Source organism: Melozone crissalis, unplaced genomic scaffold, assembly GCF_028551555.1.
Source record: "Melozone crissalis strain CALT ecotype California unplaced genomic scaffold, PUWL_Pcris_2 ptg000090l_1, whole genome shotgun sequence".
Taxonomy (NCBI): Eukaryota; Metazoa; Chordata; class Aves; order Passeriformes; family Passerellidae; genus Melozone; species Melozone crissalis.
In genome coordinates, this window is record NW_026535867.1 from 2,827,105 (window position 1) to 2,842,054 (window position 14,950).

Sequence of the window (14,950 nt, forward strand, 5' to 3'; positions counted from 1 at the left end):
CAATGCTCAAGGCTCCTTTCTCCTTTCATCAGCAAATGCCTGGACCTTTAACTTGCTAAAAACATTGGGGTTTGTACCAAATATTGTGAGAGTAGTGGTGAAGCCACTCACTGATAGTAATTCAACTTGCAATTTATGCAGGAAGGTTTTGCTGTTATTTTAGGTTGCATTAGATTCTAGAATGTCTCTCTGAGCCAGGTCCTACTGTTAAGTAGAGAACATGGGTCCTGTAAATTCCAAAAGACATCCACAGAATATCTCACTTCTTTTTATGAGTGGGGCACAAACCCTTCATAACTGTTAAGAACTTTTGTACCCTAGCTCTAGCAAAAGATAAACAGAAGATAAACAGAGGATAAACATCTGAAACTTCCTTGGATGTTGTTTCCTTCTTTTGCTGCAGGCCTCACAAAGAAAGCTCAGATTTTTTTAAACACAATTTCGTAGGCAGGATTGATGAAGCTAAAATCATGAGGTATTTACTTCCTCCTTCTATCACAGGAATATTTAAGAATAGAATTCTTTTGTTCATTTGGACCTCCAATGATCATCCAGTCCAATTGCCTCAGGATTACAGATAATACTAACTGCAGACAAAACCCTAAAAGTTAATCAGAAAAGCTTAAATCAAACACTCCCTTTGAGGTACTAGAGCCATTTAATACTGTTCACAATTCCAATTCTTCCTACAGAACAGAGTAAAAAACAAAATAACTCTTCAACATTCCGTGCTTGGAAGACTGTGCCAAACCACACCAAGGTCCAAATCCTCACTCATGTTCAGTGCCATCCCTGGCCTTGGTTTCTTCCTCAGATACATAAACACATTGTGGATTCTGTAATTTCTGATGAGATTCATGCATTTTATGAGGCCACTGCTAAGTGCTGAACAGCTTTTGCTACCTTCATTCTTTCCCAAGTATCTGAAAGGAAGGATAATGGCATTGCAGATTTGCCCCACTTGCAGCTTGAAAACATGGCCTTATTTATAGTATATATACTGCACTCGAGGCTTTGCAAAACTCAGGGTATAAATATTTGAAATGTTGGCTGAAGTCACTCAGCCAGTAAATTAGGGATATTACTACCATGTTATTGTTACGTGTTACCTGGGCACTGTTTCTCAAACCCTGCTTATGCCCAGCTCCTGATGGGTCACTGTGGTGTGCAGCACCCAATGCCAACACTGCAACTGGACTGCAAAGATTCTGGGAGAAAAGTGGAGTTTAAAACTGGCCTGCAAAATTAAAGCTCAGCCCTTCTACCTGACTTCATGTTCCCTATGGAAAATTTAATGGCTTCTCTAAGCTATGTTAAACATTGTACTAAAGAAAATCAATTAATTGTAGCAGTCTTTACATCTAATATTCTGTGACATTATCAACACATTATGGAAATTTTCACACAATGTATAAAACCAACACAACTTACTGCTTGGTTAATTGTAAATAATTAAAGCATGATACAACACCTAACACAGGTATTAAGCTGGAAGCAGATTACATTCTTGAATCATAAAAACTTTGTGAAATACCTGGGTATTTTTAAATTCAAATATCTAAGCATTCCTGTTACTGTACTAGCATTAATTTCAATTTTTTTAAACTCTACTTTTCATGTAATGTTTAATCAGCACAAAGTAAGCACAAGAACTCAAACTCTACCATCATTGTCAAGTGTAATTCAAATACCTCTAATACAGAAGAAAGTGACACCAGCATTAAAATTTGTGTTTCAATAAGCTCCTTCACAACTATTTAACAAACTCAGCCGAACTTCCAACTAGTTCCAACGTACCAACTGCCTGCTCAGCCTGGCGGTTTTTGTGCTGCTCCATGCCAGACAACTGCAAGTAAACATTTTGACATTTTCTGCTGCCTTACAACCATCTCAGTCAGAAGATACTTAGCCTGAAAAATGAAGCTTGTACAAGCTCCCTAGAGGTGTTACAAGATGATAGCTCATGTCTTTTAATATTGTCTGTCTTAAACGTGCTCCATTCCAACCAGACTCGTGCAAGCCCATCTTCCCAGGCAGGCTGAATGCTCCAGAAACCCCTGAATGCTCCAGAAACCCCAGAAAATGCTCCAGAAACCCCAGAAAATGCTCCACAATGCTCCCTGAAATGCTCCAGAACCCCCTGAAAACTATCCACCTGCTCTAGAGAACTTGTGTAACAACTCCCCTTTAAAATCTTGGCCCCTCTATAGGGAAGTAAGAAGTGGCAGCAGAACAGCAGTTTTGTCTTCTGTGCTCATGTTCCTTGTGCCAACACAAAAGGCTGCAGTTTGATATAAATGCAAAAAGATACATAGCAGAGGAGGTTGGAAAGGAACAAGAAGCCCCTAGAAAGTACACTGAGAACAAAGCAGGGCTGGAAATAGGAGAATTATTTCCACTATGTTCACTCCCCCCCACAGAACCAAGAAGTGACACCCCTGTCCCAGAAACACACTATTCCTGTATCCACAAAGCCTATTTAAAAGCATGTCATAACCCTCTTTAGTGAGAAATGCAGGAGAAAACAATCAACTAAGGGAGAAAACAATCATCCTAAGGGCTGAGGATGGGTTTAAGAATTCTCTTGCAGCTATCTGAAAACCAGAAAGTCATTCATAAAAACCACAGCCCACCACACACAAAATAAAAGAATCCACAACACACACTGCTGCTGCTCTCCCTGCACTGAAATAATCCCATAAACTGCCAATCCCACAAACCCCCTGGCTAATGAGCCCTCATTCCATCACAAACCAGCCTACAAAGATCCCATTTCTGAGCTGAGCCTACCAACAGGCCAGGAGAGACAAGAGGAGCACAGGACCTGTCCTTCTCAGGGACAGTGCTTAAACCAGCACACGTGAGAGTGACAGAACTCCAGTAAGGTGGTTTTGCTACCACAGTGTGTGCATGGATCTGTTCTGCTCCTACTGTTAGAACCTCAGTGTGCAACAGCAACCTCATCCCCCAGTACAAGCATTGTATCCTGATTTTAGAAAATAAGTCTCATTGTATTTGTGCATGTGGACAAGCCTTCAGCCAGGGTAAAGCCTCTCAGGCCATCTGAAATCAGGGAAGTCTCCAGTGTGACAGGAAGGGAAGGAGGGTGATCCTGCTGGCTTCCATCCTAACCACTTTTTCACCCCTTGCATCACCACATCACCAGCCAGACCAAGAAGCCAAGCTGGCTGAAAGGCAACTGGAGGATAGGAATAAAATCATTTTAGTTTTCAGCTGTATCATAAGCCACATGAACAGTAACAATGGCAGGAGAAACAGGAAGAACACATAACCATGAATAGAACCAACCCTTTCAGCATCACTGCAAAGCTCTCATGAAATTACACCCCAGAAGAGAAGGGAAAGTGAAGGAAACAGAATACAGTCAATTAGAATTAGCACATATTTAACTAATATATAATCAAGGTTCATGTACATTATAGCACAAATGAACCTTTACAACACAGAAAAGTCATAAAGAGCAAAATTCTTCCCAAGCACAATGGATCCCACAGGAAAATGCACACAGAGAAAGCTGTTTAGCAGATGATAAATGCCAGGAATGTCAGTCCACCAACAGCACAAGTTCAGTCATGAAAGAAATATTAAGCAGCCACAGCAAATAATGCCAAGTGCAAGAAGTCTGAGAAGGTGAAGGCAACAAACTGTCCTGGAAATTATGATAAAGCCAGTGGAACACTCAGCAGATCACAGTGAGTCAGGAAAATTATTTGGCAGTAATACTTTGAATATTCTCACTACAAGCAGACAACTTAATGACAAAGCCACAGCAGGTAACACAGAAGTTGTAAAACGCAGAAGGTGGCAAAAATTTTACTTCTGATGACAACAAACAAAAAAAGCCAGAGCTATGAAACTGTAAGGAAAACTCTACAATTCAAACATTACCTGGAAACTCAGGTAAAAAACAAAATGGAACTAGAGATGACAGAGCATGAGTAGCTGAGCACAGCAGCCACATCCACTGTGATAGTCAACATCTTAGGACTTTTTCACAAGTTTTCATTTAACAAAATTGCAGAGACAGACACAACATGTTCTCTGTATTTGTCAAAGGCTGAATTTGTCATTTTTCTCCTACCTAATTGGAATTTTCAGAGTAATCTGGTTTCCACTGTAATTTCATTTCCATTGAACTAAGTCTCCTGGGTAAACAGTAATCAACTGAGGCACCAGGAAGAAAAATTGTCTGTACCTTATTTGTCACAGAAGTTTAATGATGTTTTATAAGGAAAGAAACAGAACTTCAGAAATGAAAGGGAAATCTCTGGCTTATAAGGCAGCTATATAGAAATCCCCAAAGTTAAATCTATGTCTTGTTCAAAAACACTGTTGGAGAACACACCTGTCTTTTTCAGATTCACCTTTTCATCTTCCTCTCATTTTTCTTGGCATTGAGAGAAAAAGAAAACTGAGAAAGAGTGACGAGGCACAGCAGAAACTTAAGCCCAAAAAACTGTGTAACTGCTGAATATCTAACAGAAATCCACTGAAAAGCTATGGCAGGAGGTAGGCTTGAGGTTCACAGCCTCTGAGTCTCAGCTCTTGATCAGTAACACAAAGACAACACAAGCTGATTAATGATTGGGTAACACACAGGAGGAGAATGGAAAGAACCTAAAGAACCTATCAAGCTTATCAAGCTTCCTTATTGCCAGAGGAATCATTCTACTCAGCATTTAGCCTGATGTCACACATGCATTTACAGAGAGAATTCCACAGATAAAATACTGAATGAAATCCAATTCCATCTGACTGAATGAGCCAAGAATCCAACGGGAGGAAGAGCTCCTAATGAAGGGGTGTGAGGGAAACACCAGTTTAATGACAAGCCTCATTCCCCTATTTCCCCATTTTCCATTTTATATAAACTTAGAGGAACCTGAAGTTCAAGACCAAGCACAAGCTCCTATATATGGGTCAGAGCAATCCCAAACACAAGTACAGGCCAGGTCAAGGATGGAATGGGAGCAACTTTGAGGAGAAGAACTTGGGGGTGCTGGGGGACAGGAAGCACAACACAACCCAGGCAATGTCACCCACAGCCCAGAAAGGGAAACGTGTCCTGGGCTGCATTCAGAGCTGTGTGGGCAGCAGGGAGAAGGAGGGGATTCTGTTCCCTGCTCTGCTCTGGGGACATCCCACCCCCATGCTGTGTCCAGCCCTGGGGTCCCAGCACAAGACAGACATGGACCTGCTGGAGTGGGTCCAGAGGAGATCAGGAGAAGGAGCAGAGGGCCAGAGCAGCCGTGCCATAAAGACAGGCTGAGAGAGCTGGGGCTGCTCAGCCTGGAGAAGGCTCAGGGGAGACATTAAAGCACTTTCCAGTACATAAAGGAGAATTCTGACAAGGGCAGGCAGAGACAGGACAAGGGGGAATGGCTTTAAGCTGGAAGGGGTGAGTTTAGATGAGGGGCCAGGAACAAAACCTTTACTGTGAAGGTGGTGAAGAACTCCAACAGGTTGCCCAGAGTTGTGGATGTCACATTGCTGGAAGTGTTCAAGGCCAGGCTGGATCACAGGATCCATTTGCTATCCCCCTAAATGGTTCTTAAATTATTATAAAATGCTTATATAGACCATGATTCATAATTTTTTCCCAAGGCTCATTGCATCATTTGTTTTTCACCACACACAATTTTAAAGTAACTTCACTAAGCCATCTAACAATTACCTAAAAAATGAATAATGGACACATTTTTAAAAATAAGCTTTTAGTTCTGTTGAGAAAATCACTCTGAAACACAAACCCCGTGTCCTGATGAAATGATATGAGGAAAACAAACTTTTCACTTGCATTTATCAAGAATCTGTACAAGAACAAGGCCCCTCAAACATCAGCCTCATATTTACAAATGCAGCAAGGCAAAGAAAAACTCAACTGATTATATGCACCCTGTGACAAGCTGTTGTCTGTAATGCAGACACTTTCTCATTCACAGCTGGAAAGTGTCTCCAAAGTACACCCCTAGCATCACCAATTCTGGGGAACAGAACGTCAGCTGTTCAGTAGAGACAACTCTCCTTGAAAGCAGATTAATGACACCTGACCAAACAGGCAGGTAGAAGCAAACTACAAAGATTTTAACAATAATTTCTAATTAAGGGAAAATCATCACAAAACCCATGAAAATAGCTTAAGAGAAAACAAACACTTTGGCAGCCTATGTGAGAAGCAAAGTTTTGTTATACCTACAGAAACGTATCCCCAAAGTAACTTCTTCACAATTCTTATCAAAGGAAAAATCACTGCAACTGAACTGTTTAAATGTCAACATGGTTGTTCAGGCTCCTCCCCCCCCCCCCCACTTCATTTCTGGAAGGAAGTTCTAGACAAGAACTTCAATTGATGAAACAATAGAGAAACTGATTATGTCAAATATATGGAATAAAGAATTCTAGTGGACAACTGCAATTTAGAACTTAAGTGACATCAATGATAAACTCATATTTAAAGCAAATTTTGCTGTTAAACTGAAAGTAGAACCACGGGGTTAGTCTTCATTTTAAGTGTGAACTATGACTTATTTACTGTATTTTCACACCCACAAAGGACTGCAGTGACTCATCAACACTGCCAAACCCCCAAAGTGTGTTTCAGGTGTAGCACAGTGGAAGCACATCCTTGAGAGCACAGAGAGTTTGATCCCCTGCTCTCAACTGCTGAGTTACTCACTGCTGGCCTACACGAGCCCATAACCTGCACAAATCTCAGCTCCAGGTGACACTTGTACCTGGGGAAAGGTGACACAAACAGAGCACTGAGTGCTGCTACAATTTCATGTTCAGACAAAGATGATCTTCTCAAGTACCATCTAAGGATCAACCAACACAGTGCTTCAAATTCAACTCTTCTATTGGCTCTCACCTGCCAACAATGAAACCAAACCAACCACTGTCCTCCTCCAGCTGCCTCCAGGCAACACATCCCGAGTTCTACTGCTCCCAAATATTCACAGCATTCTCAGGAAAGTGACAGAAAATAAAAGGAACATTCATGACAGCATGAACTCCCAAACCCTCCTTCATCTAGTCAAAACTCTCAGGATGGTGCAGGTAAGTGGAAAATCCCAGCCATGCACCTGCTAACCAGAGCTGGGACTGACTGGGGTTCTTTCATTAACACTGGCTCACAGCAAGGCTTCACTCCCATTAACTCACTGACATCCCACTGAACATCACTCAACTGATGGCTGCTGCAGCCATTCAAACAAACAACAACAACAAACAACCTCAGTTTTGCAATCCTATACATGGAAGGAAAAAAAAAGGCTTCCCAAATGGCACAAAGGGAATTCGTGTTCTCAGCTGCATCTTCACCAGACATGTGACAAACTGTCAACCACAGGAACCTGCCTGAACTGCTACAAGAACACACACTGTAAGAATTCTCAGGCTGTGTTTCTGCCTAATTACCAAAACTATCACAAAGACATCCTGACACAGCAAGAGAACTGAAAAGCACTTCAGAAATGTGACACTACCACCTCACCTAAGAAAAACATCAGGACATCATCCTAGAAGCAGTCCCATGGCATGAGCGTCTGCACATGTGTGTCTGTATACAGAGACACCACTGTAAGCATTCCAGGGACAGCACCTGGGGTTTTAAGGCCTCACTGTGGTTAATAAAACTCTGCCTGAAAGACAGGACAACACACATGGAGAGCTGTGCAAAACTGGAACCTGAAACTGTATAGCCAGCCACCTGAGTTAAATCTTCAACCTCCAGAGGATTTATGTTACAATTTATGATTTAAAAAAAGGAAATCCTCACAGCTAAACGATTCAGGAAAACACATTAAAAGAAAACATCAGAAATTATCAAACAATTAATAATCTATTTCTAAATCAGAAATTCATAAAGTCTAAAATACAGGTTAAACTATAGTTTAATGTTTTGGTTTATCAGAATTTCAGCACTACATCAACATACTTACTTATAAATTAAGTTAAACAGATACATCTTTCTTATTTAACTTTCAAAATTATGAACTTGTCCTGTTGAAATGTACTAAAAAACACACTGAAGTACTTTAGCAATGTTTTTCTGATTGCTAAAACAACAGAAAAACATAAACCATAAACAACTCAAGGCTAATTTACCAAGACGCCAGTGCCTTTTGACAACAATGTTCATTCCTGTCTTATATTTAAAATGAGACTTTTTTCACCCCACTGTCAAATGTATCTCTGGACAAGAGAACTGAAGTTCACCCAGAGCCAACACAGGCCTGTCCCCACTGTCCCACAGCGCAGTGGCAGTGAGGACACCCCCTCCAACCAAAGGAGCCTCTCTGGTAGCAGAGAGATCAGACCTGACACACATCACTGCTGACATTTCTTACTGAACACATTTCTAAACATTCTTTTTTTCCTTCTCTCACCATTTCATGTTGCTACAGCTAAGGCAAACCAAACCTTTTCCTCTTCCCACACCCAGTGCCACTGAAGCTGGAGAAAAGGTTAAGCAGCAAGTAAATGACTTAAGGACTGAACCCTATGGAATTTGGCATGTGCATTTTTCTGTCATTCCACGTGCCATTCGACTGCTACAAAACACTGCTACTTGTCTTAAAGGCTCTTCCAGGGACAATTTTCTATTACTTGAGTTTTGGGTATTTTACATGAAAGCTTAATGAAAAGACAGCCCTGAAATTCCCTCCACATACTTTTCATTACTTTGAAGCAGTCACTTGAACACTTCTGGTAAAAAAAGAAGTCTTTTGCAATTTGTAACAGAGAGGATATGAGGAAACTCGGGCAACAAGGAAGTCTTGCCTTCCACACAGTCCTGAATCCCAGCTTAAAAAGAGAATTTGGAAAAAAAGCTCATCTCTAAGGAATGATGCAATGTGGAATTCCCCTCCTCTGAGTAAATCCACAGCTGAATGCTAACAACCGAACAGCAGGATTTGCTGAAATGTCCATGCAAAGATCCAAATGCAAGAAAATCACATTTTTCTGTTAGCAGATCCATGTGTAATGAAAACAAAGTCACCAAACAGGGTTACATAGTGGTTTTGTAAGCAGATCCAGGATGCTACAAATACAAGCTTCCCACAGTAACATCCCTGATAGTTACCCAGAACTTCCAAAGCATCTTCAATCTGACTTCATGAAAATGCTTGATAATATCAGCATTCAAAATTTACCTAGACCTTAAATCTACATCCCATGGACCCCTTTCTGAGCTGTACTGACAAAAAGCCAACCAAAAGCAAGTAACCATTCTCAAAGTCAAGAGTGACTAATTCTTTAAGAAAGTCATATTTCAACAATGTTCTTTTAAAAAGCAAGCTTGGGAACATACCTATATCCCAGTGGTTTTCATTTCAAGCATTATAATTTCTATTTGAAAATGTGTCAACCAAAAAGCCTTGATAACAAGCAGACTGAATTCAACTCTCCAATAAAATGAGTAACTAATGGCTTCTTATAAAACAAAGCAAATACTAGAAAATTCACAACACAAAATGCAGAAGAAACCAGTTGTGCTGTTAAGATCCCTCAAGGAAAAAAAAAAAAAAAAGAGAAACAAAAAATTTTAATACCAAGTCACAACTGGCTACTTTAAGACCTTCCTTACTTTCCTCCTACCCTGTGCAGTGAGGACAGTCATTAACAGCTCTCCTGTGCTGTCACCAACACCCCATTTTAAATCACCAACCCAGATCTGGAGAACATGCCCAATGCACCAAGGGGCTCAGGGGGGCTCTGCCATGTATCAGAAAGGCAGCAGTGACATTTTGAGGGTGCAAAGCAGTGACAGAACAGTTTTCTGCCCTGTCTACTGAAGACTCTAAACAAAATTTTTAAGTCCCCAAGTGCAGAGGACACCTCTGTTAGGCACATTCCCAAGTCATGTTCTAGCCCTAAGCATAAGAGAACCAGCCAATACAACATAACTGCTCTAAAACGGAAACTCATAATGAATTACAACCTTCATAATTAGAGTGTGAGAACTTTCAGATGTTCCTACATTAGTAAGAGAATAAAAAACTCGATTTAATACATGGAAAAAAGGAATTGTGTTTTTCTAACACAGAATCTGAAGTAGCTCCAACTTCCCAGACAGAAAACTTCAAGTCTCACTGCAAGTATGTGCTGACAGGAGACCTCCTTGGGCTGTGCTCTGCAGGATCAGAACAACACTCAGCTATGTTAGAGAATAAAGGTAATGCTGTGTATTCACAGATAACCAGTGAGATGTGACACAAACCTACAGGAACACAGTGCTGCCAGCTGTGCCAAACACAAGGACCGCAGTGACAGACAGACACTACCAAGCTGTGCTCCCAAAACACACCCTCAAGTCCAGCTTCAAACTCGGAATTCTGATTTAAAACAGGGCTGATGTGGAGACAATAAAACTGGGTGCACTATGCAGAGGGTGAAGAGAAGACACATCCATGTAAGAAAAACGAAGATACCTGCACAAGAACATCCACATCCAGACTACTGTTAAATGCTCACACCCAGCAAACACCTGCACACAAAAGCCTTCACATTCACAACTTTTCAAATGAACACAAAATCCTGCAAAGTTTCTTTCTCTGCAAGTGCTGGATAAGCAAGGCTCCTGTGATTACAAGAGAAAGAATTAAACTCAGTACTACAGTTTCAAGGGTTGTGCAGAGTTTGGATTGTCCTTAAAAATATAAAATTCTGCTTTAAGTTAAAAACAGTAAGGGACACCTTTGATCCATTCATCCATTTATTTCACAAATGAGGCTATCTTGATCTGGATGTTTTCAAAATATACCTATTTTTGATCTCTTAGAATAGATAAAACTGTATTTCTTTTTTAAAAAGTGAGTAAATACATACACACACACACACACATATATTTATATACACATATAAATTTATGTGTATATAAATATATATGCACATAAATTATATATATAATATATATATTATATATATATATTATATATATATTATATATATATTTACATACACACACACACATATATATGTTTATATACAGATATATCTCTACACTCACAGTACTGCCTAACACCAAAGTACTTTCCATTCAAATATCTGAAATTAGTTCTGAACTTGTCTAAACCATAGCAGGAAGGGCAGAATTACTTTCCATGGAATTTAATATATTTTCAATACACACCTGACAGAAACAGAACTTCAAAGCCATTTAAAAATAAATTGTTCAAACTAATAAATAAACGAATTCCTATCCATTCTTACCCAGGGCTGTATTCATACTGGAAGGTCCTAAATTAATTTTAATTTCAAATGTAAGATGTCTTGGAACAAAGGTGTTGCAGATGCCTTTATTTTCTCAGAAGTCTATTTAATTTTGCAAAACAGACACTAATAACTATTTTAGTTTATTTTGAGTCTCTCATCTATGAATTTCAGCATATTAATAAAATGCATAAGCTTAAAAGTGTGCCTTTAGAACACAGAGTAGTTGCACTGGTCTGAGCACAAAGGCACCACAATGTGGGGAACAAAATGTTTATGTAAGGGTGACAGTGTTCCACAGAGATGGAAAACAGTTTTGCTACCACTATCTTTATTGATTAGCACCTCCAGATGTTGTCTTCCTGTCAATTCCACGGGCAGAGAAATGGCCACAAAGGCAAATTCTGCAAGACATGAAGCAGCAGCCAGGCAAGGTTCAGACAGAAGCTCCACAAAAGAAACACCCTGAAGAAAACTACACAAAAGGAAAGTACAAGACCCTCTGGAGAGGGAAAAGTTACTGTGATACAATCTTACATTTATTTCTGGTTAACTCCCTCCCCATAAACATGCTGATAATTTGAGTTTCTTGCACTGCAGCTTTATGATCATGTTTTTGGGTGTTGTACACAGCTATCATTAAGTATCACTGTTGTCTGGTGGATTGCAACAGAATAATCAATACATGTATTCTGTATGCCTCCCTGAAATTCTTGGTATCACTGCTGTAGTTTGTTGGTTCAAAGAATAAACATTACTTCAACTCCAAGAATCAAAAGCATTGTTTGAGAAAACAAAACAAAACAAAAAAAAGCCCAAACAAACAAACCAACTCCCTCATGTATGACTTGGGTTTTGCTGAAATAAATATGCAACACGTTTGGTGGGGAGGCCTGACAACTTCTCAAGTAAAATATGAAAAAAGAAAATTCCCAAGTACAATATGAATAATAAAGTTAGCTGCCTACAGCTCTCAGCCACCCCTAACCCTTTCTTACTAGGGACACAGTTTCTATTCCACAATCAATAAAGGTCAATCCCCCAAACACCCATCAACAGCCCCTTCCTAAATGTAACAATTTTACCAGCCATTTGTCAGGCCTCTGAGAAGTGCCAAAAAAGCCCAGGTTACGTGATCTGTCACAGCAAGTGTTGCCACTGTATACTGAAGAATGCATAACAGTATCTCAATTCAACAACTTTTTAAAAAAATACAGGCCCCAGTTCTGCAAGTAGGTCAGCAAAAGCAGGCCTGGGGCTGGCTCTGAGCCTGCGACTTCAGAGGGTCTCTGGGCCGATACAAACGTCCCTGATATGAACACAGCTGCAAAACTGCGAATATAAACCCAGTTGTACAGATAACACGAAAACAGCTGAGACAGACACAATATGTCTGCAGCCAGCCTGGGAGTCCTTTGAACATTTAATTAGAACAATTCTTTTCTGAAAGGTTCTTTTTTTTCCTATACAGCTGCGAGCTACTGCAAATCTTCAAAATACCTAACTGGACTTCTGAAGGAGCAAGCTGAAAATTAAATACGGCATCTTAAAAACTATCACAACATTTTTGGATACCTCTACAAGAAAAAAAAAATCACTCAAGAACAAATTAAATAATTTTCAAAAGCTATTCCCACTGTATACAAACAAAGCTGCACAAAGTGGGACGGCACATGTTAAGACAGTGGTAACTAACACACAAAAACCCCAACAACCCATCCAACTGGTGAAATCCCGTTTTCTCGAGGACAATAACACTGAGTATCTGCGGCCAAACTACACGCAACTATCTCTGCCGTACTCGTCGGGCAAGGGAAGAGGGCTGTCCTGCCTAAAATAAATCGCTACAGACAAGCCCTAAGACACAACTCCGAGGAGAAGCGGCGCGGTGAACTGCAGGAATTAGACGAAAAAGCCACGAACGCTTTTCGTCCATGGAAGCCGGGGCGCTGGAAGCCGAGGCCAGAGGAGTGGCCTACGTGTTAACAGTGTTTACAGCGGGCGTGAACGAGCTGCTGCTGCTGGATTTCATTGAGACCGTCGGGAAAGCGCCTCGGCAGGGCCTGATTTCCAGGCGTCGCCCGGGCCTACGCGGCCCCAATCACTCCACCTCAGTAATGGCGTTCGGGGCGAAGGGAAGCGAGAACCAGGGGAGGCGATGCCGGTGCAGCGCTGCGGGGACGCACCGGGCCCTGCTCACCGGGGGGGTCCGGCCACAGCGGCCCCGGAGAGGCGGCCAGAGCCCCCCGAGGGCGCCGGGCGCTCCCCCCCGCCGGCAGCCGGAGATGAGGAGCCGTCAGCCATTTTCCCTCGCCCTCCAAAACACGGCGGTGCGGGGCCGACACGCCGGGGCTCCGAGGGAGGCGCTGCCGCCGCCTCACGCCCCGCGGGTCCCGGGGAGCTCCGTGCTCGCCCCCAGCCGCGCCCCGGCCCGCGGAGCCCCATCCCCGGGGAGCACAAACAGCGGCCCGGCCCCGCCCGGGCACCGCTCCGCACTCACCCCCGCACCGCTTCCCCTCGTCCCGCGGCGGCTGCTGCGGCGGCCCGGAGCCCTCCTGGGCGCTGCCTCATGCCCGGCGGCCGGCGGGGCACGGTCTCATGCCAGGCCGCGGCTCTGAGGGGGCGGCTCCGTTCCCCCGGCTCCCACTCGGTTGCGCTGCGGCGGGAAGCGGGAGGGCAAATCCGGCGCCGCTGCCCGCGCTCCGGGTGCCGGCCCTGAGCGCTTCTCTCTCTCTGGGGCGTTTTTCCTGCGTCACCAGCTGCTGCCCGGCGGCGGCGGCGGCGGCCCTGCCTGGGCTCGGGCTGGGGCTGGGCCGGGGCCTGCGCGCTCCGCTCCGCCCCGTCCGGGCACCGGGCGCACGCGGGGGGGGTGGGCGGACGCGCGCCCGGGGCTCGGCCGGGCGGGGGTGGCGGGGCCGGGCCGGGCGGCGGGAGCTCCGCGCTCAGGGCTCGGCGGTGCGGGGGAGGCAGCGCAGAGGGAGGCGGCAGTGGCGGCGGCTCCTCGCGCTCCCGGCGGCGGCGGCGCAGCCGCGTCTGGCGGGGCCCCGTGGGCAAGATGGCGGCGCCGGCAGCGCCTTCCGCACCCGGCCCAGCGCGGCGGCGGTTCGGCCACCCGAGCGCGGCAGTGACGCTCCGCCCGTGTGCCCGCCCGGGGCCGCCGGTCCCGGCCGCCCCCCCCCCCGGTGTGTCGGTGTGCGGGGCGGTGGCGGCGGCGAGGGAAGGACGAGGGCTGTAGGACACACACAAACACACGCACGCCCGGCCAGCGGCGCGCGGGCGCGCGCGGGGCCTGCTTGGCGTCGGTTGGGCGCGCGCGCGCTCTCCATTGTGGCCCGCGCCGCCGGGCGCGCGCCGGGGCCCGGATGGTGACGTCAGGGCGGTGACGATGGTGACGTCAGCTCGGCCGCCTCCCGCCGCGCCGGGGCCGGGCCGGGCCGGGAGCGGGACGGGGACGGGGGCGCGGGCGGCGGCGGCGGCGGCAGCTCCGGCCCTCAGGGCCCGCAGAGCAGACAGAGCCCGCTCCCCGCTCGGGCACACCGGCGCTTCCCGAAAGCCGAACGGAGCTTTTGTTCCTCTTGCAGGATCCCCGTGGCAGCGGGCGCAGCTCCGAGCCTGGCAGAGCTCAGGGACAAGGCGCTCATGGGTGGCTCTCAGGGTGTCCTGCGCAGGGCCTGGGTTGGAGTCCATGATCTCCCTGGGTCCTTCCAGCTCTGAA

The 14,950-nt window shown here is 44.6% G+C and overlaps 1 protein-coding gene across 2 annotated transcripts in view; it reads right to left on the reverse strand.

Annotated features, from left to right (window-relative positions):
- USP9X (ubiquitin specific peptidase 9 X-linked) overlaps positions 1-14,033 on the reverse strand; it is a 100,553-nt gene extending 86,520 nt beyond the window's left edge. For both annotated transcript variants that reach the window (XM_054291345.1, XM_054291344.1), the window contains exon 1: positions 13,736-14,033. The gene's annotated coding sequence lies outside the window, so the exon portion shown is untranslated. The remainder of the gene's footprint in view (positions 1-13,735) is intronic.
- Between the last annotated feature and the right edge of the window lie 917 nt (positions 14,034-14,950).